Source organism: Psammomys obesus, unplaced genomic scaffold (genome assembly GCF_907164565.1).
Source record: "Psammomys obesus unplaced genomic scaffold, mPsaObe1.curated_primary_1811, whole genome shotgun sequence".
Lineage (NCBI taxonomy): Eukaryota > Metazoa > Chordata > Mammalia > Rodentia > Muridae > Psammomys > Psammomys obesus.
This window is the reverse complement of record NW_026592548.1, coordinates 13,481,787-13,492,940: the sequence shown is the minus strand read 5'-3', so window position 1 is coordinate 13,492,940 and position 11,154 is coordinate 13,481,787.

Genomic DNA, 11,154 nt, shown 5'->3' with positions numbered 1-11,154 from the left:
CACACACACACACACACACACACACACACACACACACACACACACACGCACGCACACACTTTTCTTACAAAGCAAGGTTAAAATTAAATCATACTTCTACATATGCAAATAGCTAGTTTTGCAATCTGAACATGTATTTTTCTTACATAGTGCCCGGTAAAGCACACTCTGATATTATTTTAATGGTTGGTTAGGATTCTGGTTTACTCTAAATGACTTTTCAAAATTCAAGGAGAATGTATCATAATGCATCAGCAGCCATCAGTACCCAGGCTATTTTTCTAGCCTCTCCATCTGAAGCCTGTGGTTGCCTATCTGAAGGTATCATTGTTCTTATAATGCAATGAATAGGAGAATCCCTGGCAGCGATTTACAGTTATGTCCCCTTGTTTGTGGTGCTAGGGATTGAACCCAGGATATCACAAACACCAAGACAAATACTCCACCCTGAGCTGCCTCCCCAGTCATTGCCTTTTGGAGTCAGGATCTAGCTCTATAGGCTCTGTAGGTCTGGCTGGTCTCCGACTTACAGTCTTACTACATCAGCTTCTTGAATGCTGGGATTGTAGGTGTGTGCCACCAGGCCTGGGGTTTCCAGGTTTTAACAGCAAAAATGTCATTCAGTGATTTGGGAGTGAGGTTTGTGATCCTTAAGAATGCCTGCAGGGACTCGGCATCAGCGTTCTGCAGGTGGTGTTCTGAGCGGCAGAACCCTCCAGGTGCCTCCTGGCTATTGCCCTGACAGCCATCTGTGAGGAGACTATAGACTGGACACTGCTCCTAGCTGGCAGCTCTGCTCTCTGCTTATTGCTAGTGAAAGTCTCTGGGTTTCTTGGAACGTGTTACATTTCCTTCATGCTGCATGTTCAGTGCTGTCATCTATCCCCGTGAACAGAGAGATTCCTGGGGGTTTGCTATGTATGGCCTCAAGAAGAGTGTGGCTTCTGACATGGTTCATGCTCAGCTGTGTGTTGCATGATAGAAAAAAAAAGAAAGCAAAAGAAGTAAAGAAAAAAAAAGGGAGAAAGAGGGGGAGGGAAGAAAGGAGGAAGAGAGAATCTTAGCATTTCAGCTAAGTCTTTAAAATCTTAAATGCTATTTGGTGAGTGCTACGATCTTCCTTTACATTACAGCAGTTCATGGACACCCTGTCCCTTATACAAATGCATTTTGTAATCTATGCAGCAGCTATGAGACTAGAGTCATTAAGGTGGTGTCAGTAAGCTCATGGAGAGTAAGGTGAAGATAATCAAAGGATTCAGCATAGTCTGTGGAGCAAATGGCGGAGGTGGGGCCTAGCTCGCCATAGGTTCACATAGCTCAAGGGGAGACATGGAAGAACAGGTTGTGTTCTGGGTCTATAGCATCACGCAGCGACCAGGTTAACTGGTGGATGCTGGGCTGGTAGTTTCGGATGCTAGGAAGGCTGTTAGAGCTAAAGCACTGGTTCCTTTTACTGTGCCTGCCAGTCACAGAAAGTGTATGCTCAGAGCCAAGAATTCAGGCATAGTGAGTTAGGAGGGGAGCACTTGGGATGTGAGGTCACAAATTAGTTGGTTATCATCAAGTACAGCAGGATACGCAATGTGTGGCTGCAGAGGGCAGAGTAACAGAAGCAGAGAATGGAAAAAGGGACTCACAGGAGACACATTTGATATCTAGAACAATTGACGTCTGCAACTATGTAAATATGGTTGGAAGAATAAGCAGTGTTACTGTGGGTTTCTGCTCTGGAGTGCACAGCGCTTTGAGAGAAGAAGACGAGGCAATGTGGAAGTCTGCAGAGGTACTCCATGTTGGAGGGGTGACTGTGAGAGGGTAAATTTGGGGCTTAGTGAACTTGAGATGTCAGAATAGTTGCAGACAGACATAAAGGAGGGTGTGGGGAAGAGCAGAGCCAGACTGAGGAAGTGTATGGCAGACAGAAAAGTGCCATATAAACATGCAGGTGGGAAGCGAATGCCATCAGTGGAACAGCAGGAAGCCTTTTAGAGCAGCAATGGAAGCTGGCTCAGGGATTAAAAAAAACAAAAACAAAAACAAAAACAAAAAACAACGAGAAAAGGATTTAATGGACTTTATTCCTGACAATGATATTGGGAGGCCTTAGAGGAATCACACCATGACATTAAGAAGAGACTTTCTCATTACAAAAGTGCTCCCCATGCATGTTCACGTGTGTAAGAGCATGTGTGCTTCTGTATGCATGTGGGCAAGTGCCTGTGTGTGTTTGTTTGCTGAGCCTCGTGTGCTGCAACTTGGGAGTTCTCGTTTCATGTTTTGAAAGATGGCTAGTCTTGCATTAGCCCAGATCGCACCAATTCAGCTAGGCTGGCTGGCCAGAGTACCCAGACATCTGTCTGTTTTCACCTCCCCACCACTGGGAATGCAACTATGTGTCAACACCCTGCTTTTCTTTCCAACACGGGTTCTGCGAGTCAAATGTAGTTCTTATTGTAAATATTTACTTATTTTTGTTTTACCTGTAAATGCTTGCCTGCATGTATGTATGTGTACATGGCACACGTGGTCAGAAATCAGTATGCATAAGGCCAGAACTTCTGGATTTGCTGGGATTGGAATTATAAGCATTTGGAGCTATCATGTGGGTGCTGGGCACCAAACTTGAGTCCTCTGGAAGAGCAACAAATGTGCTTAAAAACTGAGCTATCTCTCCACGCTTCAAAATCAGGTTTTCCTGCCGATCACTAAGGTGATTTCAAGTGCAAAATTTCCCTTTTAATAACAATATGTTTGTAGGTTCTGAATTCGGTATAATCAGGGAACTACTAGCTCACTAAAAGCTATTCTTTGAAATGAAACGTTCACCTCATTTATAACAGAAACAGAGAAGCTCCACAGCACGCCTACAGTCACATAGCGAAGTGCACACTTGCCGCGCAATCTGAACAGCCTGGGCACTGCCTGTGCCCTTGACCTCCACTCTGTGTGGTTTCTAATCTAACTAGTGCAAGAGTTCTTCCTGCTTCATCCAGAGTGGATATTACTCAGACGCCATGTGCTAAAGGCCATGTCTGGTCTACCAGTAGCTGTTAATTTGTGAGAGGTACGTTTGGAGGACAATGGTCGAGAGAGGCCCAGCAGGTTGACTGCCCAGCCTAGAATCTTCTCTTGCACTGTTCTCCCCTAGAGTTGCAGGCTTGTAGCACATGTTCAGCAGACAGACATGCTCCTGTTTTCTTTGCTCTTGCTGCACTGTCAGAGGGCAATATAAGGGGAAGTAAGTCAATAAGACATTCTGCAGGGTGTTCCTGGGAATCCAGCCCTATGCTAAAATTTTGTTCTTCATTCCTTTATGTGCTATTCCTCATGAGAAAAGGATGAAGCAGAGGGAAACATCTAGCTACTCTGTGGCTTTGATCCTAGGGTTAGTCTCACATAAGCACTGTATATGAATGCGTGTACTTTCTCTTTAAGAGCTGTGAAAACACAGGAAGAAGAAAAAAAATAGTCCAACACACACACACACACACACACACACACACACACACACACACACACTTTTCTCAAAGTGTATCCCCAACAAAAAGGAAACAATGACATCAGTGAAGACAGGGAGCTTCCAAACCCTCCCACAATTAGAAGCTAACCCCTTCCTTTCTTCCTCCACCTTAACAACACAGCACTCTCATATCCGAGTGGCATCGTCTGTAGACACCGCCTATGGATAACTGACAGGTCATCTAATTGAAACTGAAAAGGACAGGACACTTCCTGCAGGTGCTGACGGAGGCAGGGGGTGCTGGTTTTCCCCCCCTCACACTACCCTTTGCTGGCACACTGAGCACACCCTCGCCTATCTGCTCCTTGCACACAGTTTCATCCCAGAGGTACCACTTATTTCTGCCAAGTGGCTCCTCTCTTCTTCAGCACGGGCCTTCAAATTAAACAGTGACCTCTCACTTATCATCAGGTATAATACTAGGCTGGCTGTGATCCAGCCCCAAAGCTTGTCTTCTGATTCATGTCACTGACAACCACGGTTCTTCAAAAGAGGGAAGAAGCCCTTTGCTCCTCTGTACTTGTCATCAAAGCCAAAGAAGCTCACTTTCCTCAGGGCAACATCTGGCCAGAATTTATATGGTAGGCATGGAAATACTATTTTCTACATATTATGATTTCTTTGCTTTGGCAATGCTGAAAATGGCACCCTGCCACCACCAGAAACTAACCATGTCATTTTTCTCATGTCAACAAGGTTCTTGCCAATAATGATTTCCTGTAATTCCTTCTCTGTTTTACAGGGAAGGGCTGTTCCACTGGCAACATACTTTAGGGGGGGGAAAGCCTCCCATCATTTGGGTGCCCATGCAGAGCCCTTCAGGAGTCACCCCCACACTGATCCTCAGTGCACCTAATTTCCAAAGCTCTTTCCACAATTCCTGACCATTTGACCGCAGTTCCCAAACTACTTCAGAGATGCCCTCGCTTATCGTTTGTAAATGTCCCACACCATGAATGCTCTGAAATCTTCTTTGTCAAGCACTGTAGTCTGTTATCTTCTTAACTCAGCCCTTCTTAATGTTTAATGGCACAGGGAGAACATTACCAAATGCATTGAGGAAATTTAACACAGTGGCTCTTCTACCTTGATTTCAGCGGAGCATCTTGTCTAAAACCTCGCCAACACCATCATTGCTGTCAAATTTCCATCGACATTTTCAGTCTTGTTTCCATTAACAGAATGGCCCATGAAGTTTTTACAGCAGTGTAGGGCTTCTCTAGGCTGCAGGTCCAAAATCTTTCATATTTTTCTCACAAACCGGTTTAGATGTTTAGAACCACATGGACAGGTTTCTCACAGAAACAGCAAGGGCTGTGCTTCTGGTACCACATCTGCATTGCAGGAATTCTTCAAGATTAAGAGAACCAATAGAAAATGTACAATCTTACACTGAAGATTTCTGAGAACCTCTCCTCTCCATCACCATCTCACTCCCCAAAAAAGAAACAGGAAACTATCTACTGAAGTCTTTAAAGGCTGTGATAAAGATGCTGAAGCGTGGCTCTTCTTTACTGCTGGGGGCGGGGTAGGTAAGGATTCGGTGTTGTTTAAGAGGATGGACACTGGGATTTTGATCATGCTCCAATGAGTATATGGACAACACAAATTGGAGTCCATTTTGGGTGGGTGGGATGTTGAAGAGGAGACAAGGGTAGGAGGGTGGATCTGGAAGGAATGAGAAGCTTGTGTGAACAGGGTGCATTGTATGAAATTCTCAAAGAATTAATAAAAATATATTGTGGGAAAAAGAAAAATGTATATTCTCCTCTTACATACAAATTTACATACATGTACATGCATATATATTACATACACATGATATATAATGTATACACATATTACATGTATGTATACACATACACAAAAAGAAGAACAATAAGATTGGCATATGATAGTGTCTGAGTAGTACAGCAATAGATATTTCCAAGAATGTCAGTCAACGTTTTAGTAGTACAAGAGGCAGCAGCAGGCGTACTTTAAAAAGAAGTACTCTCTCTCTCTTTCTCTTTTCCTTCCTCTTCCCCCCACAACTTTTCTATGGAAGTCTTTGCTTCTGAGCTATCTGTCAAAAGGAGCAATACACACTGAGGGGTGTCTTGACCCCAGGTAATCTTCCTGGGAATGCCTTCACAGACACATTTAATGATGTGTCTTAAATAACTCCATGTTGATAGCCAAGCTGATAATCAGGACCAAGAGTCACAATTATTAGCTCCCAGCATAGGTGATGGACACTTAGCTTGTTTCATGGACTTCATGTCCTGTCTATACACATCTGTACTGCCTGTTCTCTGAAGTTCTCATAGTGTGAACTGACTTAAACAGACCACTGATACTGAGAGTCTAGCATGTCACTTCCAGCTACAGAGGAACAAATCAGAAACCGCTGTGACCTTGAGTAAATACAGAATAAAGTTAAGAAAATTGCTTCTATGGCCCAATACTTAGGTTCAAATCCCCAGGCCAGTACTTGCTCAGTGGTGTTCTAATGAATTTTATCTTTCTGTCTTTCAATGTATTCAGCTGTAGCATGACTAATCACAGTACCCACAGCACTGGCATTTTGTGATTAACTTATAATAATGTCCATCACCTATTGAATCAATGAATGTTAGATATTTTTATTTTTAGACTTTTCTGTGAAACTTTTAATTTTTTGACAATAACAACAAACATAATAACATTTTCTTTTTTTGTTTCAAAGTTTTGAGAGAGGGATTCTTTGTGTAGCCTTGGCTTTTTAGACCAGGCTGGCTTTTAGCTCACAGAGATCCAAATACCTCTGCCTTCCTGAGTGTTGGGATTTCACTGTGCACCTCTGTTTCCATTTGCACAGTTTCCATGTACTTATGGCTAATTTATCTCCAATTTCTCCCAATTAATTTCTTTTCAGTCTCATTCAGAGGTAGTTGGAAATATGTCAATGTCATGCTCCTGAGCTCTCTCCCAGAAGTCTTCAGGATGTTACAGAGCTGTTCTTCCTCTTCCGTGGTCAATAGTCTTGCAGAGTCCCTTAACCCAACCTTTTCATTCTATCCCATTTCCAACATTTGCTCTCTCTCTCTCTCTTAACATTTCTCCTCTTTTTATACGACTATATTATTTTGAAAAGAGGTGAGAGTAATTTTTTACCCAGTTTTGGAAAGCCTGAAATGGTCTCTTTTCTATTGCCACAGTTGCGGCTTAGTTCTAGTTTGAAACTATATTCTCTCTGGATTTTGAAATTGTTACTTCACTGTCTCTGTGCCACTGTTGTGAAGTTCAAAGCCACTGTAACCTTAGTGTTCTGTATATGCCTGGATCTTTTTCATGGAAACTTTCAGTATTTTAGCCTAACTCCCAGAGTTCAGAACTGAACCATGATCTGCTGTGGTGTCATCTGTAAGTGACAGACACTTGGACCTTCCAGAGTGAGAGAGTCTCTTGAAGTATAATTCTGAGCCATCTGCTTGTATTTTCTCTTCTTTCTCCTCTTCCTCTTACTCCTCTTTCTTCTGCTCTTCCCCCTCCTCCTCATTTACTGGCATTCCTGTTATTTGCATTATAATGGCTCTGTTAGTTAGATACTCTTTATCTTATCTTCTCCCCCCCCCCCGTTTCTCTAAAGTGATCAGTCCATTCTTTAAGCATTTTTAACTATGTATTTTTAAATGTATTTTTGTGACCATCTGAATAACTCTTTCTTCCCACTAATGTGTCTTGTTTTTATTTCATTGTGAAACATATCTTTCATTTTTTGAAAGATTTTAATAATGCTCTCCTAAGAATGTTTCATATTTCTGCACCCCTCACATGGTATTTTGTGATTTCCACTTTGGCTCAGATTGTGCCATTTGCTCTAGAGTCTTCCCTCAAAGATCTGCTATCTTTACTTTGTTTGGATTTATAGTGTAAACATCTCTCCTTTATACCATTCTAGTGGGAATTCCAGAAGGTATAGAGGTTTATATTGCTTGGGGTATCACCAAGCAATATAGACCTTAAAGAAATTTACAGGCTTATAAATACATCCTGTAGAGTATAGGAAAGGCTATAAAGGAAAATATAACTTAAGACAGCACAGAGAGGAACCAAATTTGAAATGATTCTTCAAGTCATGTTTCCCTGAGAAAGTACCATGGAACTGAAGTTCTGAGCCAAGTGGGAGTCAGTCAGGCAAAGACTATAGAGAGTACATTCCATGTAGACAATGTGGCATTCAGCATGCTGGTCTGAAAGTGTTGGAACTTAAGTTAAAGCTGTGGTTCATATAAATGGGAAGGATGAGGCCTAGACATTGCTAGGCTTGATTAGAGCCCGAGACCAAGCAAACTTTCCATGCCAGTCATCCTCAGACACTATTTGGTTGCTAGGTGGGATACTAAAAATCATAATGCTACAACATTATTATAGCCTCTGTCTCAGATAAAAAGAGACTATTTTTAAAAAAGTTCATCAGGATTTATATATAATTCCACATTTTTTTTTGCAATAATCACAATATAGAAATCTGTGTTGGACAAGATATGCGTCCAAATGTTTGGGCCGAAGGTAATTGACCCCCACGCAAGGCACTTGAAGATAGTGAACTTCGGAGAAACTGTGAGAGATAAGATTAGAGGGAGGTGATATACTTACAGCGGAATCTTACAGGTAATATTTAGAATTTAGAACTTACTTAAATCACAGTGAGAAGCTATGGTGGATTTTAATCAATGTGTATCCTAACTGTTGTTAATTACTGTTAGCATACCTGGAGTTCTGAAGTGAACAACTTTCCCTGTTCCCTAGTATATGTCAGCAGTACGTCCCCTAGTACCACGATCATCCTACAGCTCTACTTTCCAAGCTAGATTCACCTTTGAAATCTGTCATCAATGAGTCACCCATATAAAATGAGTCACTAAGCCCCAAAGATTCTCTTTCCTGAAGCCTCTTGCTTTTGCTCCTTACAGATTGTCACATTCTTGCAGATTCTTATCTGTGACTTGGGTTTTTGTCATTGTCTTCTGCTCGATTGATTCTGTTTTATTTTCTCCTGGCTTCTAAGTTATCACACATGGTGCTGTCAGGTTGTTCTTTCAAAGATATCACTATCTTCATGTCACTCCTCTACCCACGAGCCTTTGATGGTCCCTATCATTTAATGAATCACACACTGCTCAGCCCATTTCCCAGTCTTCCATCATCTGGCCGTGTTGTACCTGTCCAGCCTTTCCCCTCATTTTCATTCATGAACAAAAGCCTGCATAAGATGTGACGCCCTAGACCTACTACTCTAGGAGTGAGAAGGAAGTGGACTCTTAGAAATCTTTCCTGTCAGAAAAAGCATAGAAAAGGGGGTGGGGTGGAGAAGGGGAAAGTAGAGAGAGCCAGTCTGAGAACCCACAGCTAGACAGAGGAGAATCACAAATATGATTCCAGCAGCTAATCTGTGTGGTCAACATGGCCTTTCTTAGCATCATGGCCAGGAAAAGCGGTCAAGGTGAGGCAGCTGGAAGGTAGATATTTGTTTAAGCAAGCCTTTCCAGGTGATAATAGCCACTGCCTTTTACACAGTGTGTGGGCTAGCTCACAAGTTTCTGGGAAGTTGCCCAGAATTTTTTAGGGTCAATTGGTGCTACAGAGAGATGATGGATTATCCAGAGTGGTGCAAATAGTGTCAGGAAACAGGATCCACCCAGGTAGGATCTCATTACTTAGCTTTGTTTAAGTGGCCGTTTATGAGGGCTTGGGATGGTATTAAGAATCTGCAGAAGAGAAGTATTCTGACAGGAGGGAGGGACTTTGATAATTTGTAAAATTCTACTGAAATTCTGAGGGCATGAAGAAAGATAAAATGATAGGCCTTTATTTTCTCCATTAGATATGCTGTAGTTAGCTCATCATGGCGTTATTGTTACTAAGTGCTGCAAGAAGGCATTATTGGCACACATTTGATAATAATTTCTGAACTATTTGAAATAAAGTTTATTTTGTAAAAAGAGCAGCTTGTGCTAGGTTTAGAGGAGTAGAGGAGTTTTATTTATTCAAGTGGACATTTAGAGAGAATGTGATACAAGGCCTCAGTGATTCTGAGTAGGAAGAATGATAGTGTCTCAACACCTTCTACATCCTAATCTCACACAAGGTGGGGTTTTCATCTGGAACTGAGGCAGTAGACCTGGAGCTGAGGGCATTGGCCTTCAGCTCCCCAGGTGGGTTTGTTCTAATCTCTAGGCTCTTTAAAGTTGGAGAGCCTTTCCCAGAAGGAGTGGTCATGGTGAGATGTGCTATGGGAAAAGATCAGAGAGATGCCATGTGGCACCGTGTAGACCTGGGAAGGGATTATGAGCCAAGGAATGCCGGGAGGCTCAAGAGTCTGCAATGGAGCTTACAGGAAGAGAAACAGCCCCACTAGTACTCCAGTTCAGGTCCGCGGATCCTGTACTCGACACCAACAAGACTCTAAGGTAATGGATTTGTGTTGGTTTAGACCACCAAGATTGTGGTAGCTTGATATGGAAGCCTTAGACACTTTAGTAAGACAGCCCCACGAGTTTATGGGTTTGAACACTTGGTCCCCAGCTGGCGATGCTTCATAGAATGTGTGGAATTTTTAGCGGAGCCTCAGTGGAGGAAGTGAGTGACTGGAGGCAGGCAGGAGTTGAGGTTTTATTCTTCTTTTATCTATCACACCTGGCTGACGTTTCCTCACTGCGGTTCCCCTCCCTTCTCTCCAGCTTTCCTCCTCCCTGTCCCAGATCCTCCTGTTCCCACTTCATCTCAGAGAACAGCCGGCCTTGCAGGCACATGAACCAAACAGGGCATAACAAGATAGGATAAGCCCAAGCACATGCCATCATGTCTAGGCTGCACAAGGCAAACCAATATGGCAAAAAGGGACCCACACGTTGGCAAAGGAGTCAGGGACAACCACCTTCCCACTGTTAGGATTTCCACAAGAGCTCCACTCCTTGATCACCCTCGGTACCTGAGTATAGAGCTTTCTATCCTGCCAATGAGCCTTCCCTGCGGGCTGCCATGTTTTCCCTGCCATGGTGTACTGTATCCTTCCGGGACGGTGCACCAGAACACATCTTTCCTCCCTTAGGTTGCTTTTTTAGGGTATTTTAAACACAGCAATAATAAAGCAATTAAGGCAATAATTATGTTTCAAATGAATGGAATTAATCTAAGAATTTCACAAGGAAATAATGCAAACAGGTCTTGTCTGATGAGGCTGGTACTTTAATAACTGGCTCATTTCTCTTTTTTATTTATTATGTATACAGTGTTGTCTGCCTGTACACCTGCATGCCAGAAGAAGGCAACAGATCTCATTATATATGGTTATATGTCACCATGTGGTTGCTGGGAATTGAACTCAGGACCTCTGGAAGAGCAGACAGAGCTCTTAACCTCTGAGCCATCTCTTCTTCAACCCCTGGCTCATTTCTTAACATTTACTGAGCACTTATTTTATACTAGACACTTTTCTATGGTATTGCATTAAGTTTTTTTCCAATGATAATTGGAGATATCTGTTATCAGTTTGAGGAGAAATTTTTTTCTAAGATAACTTAGTAAATAGAAATGCTGAATTTTAAACTTGGGAAGCAGGCTAAAGGACATTACTTAGTCACTGTAATAGTGGCCCACAAATTTTG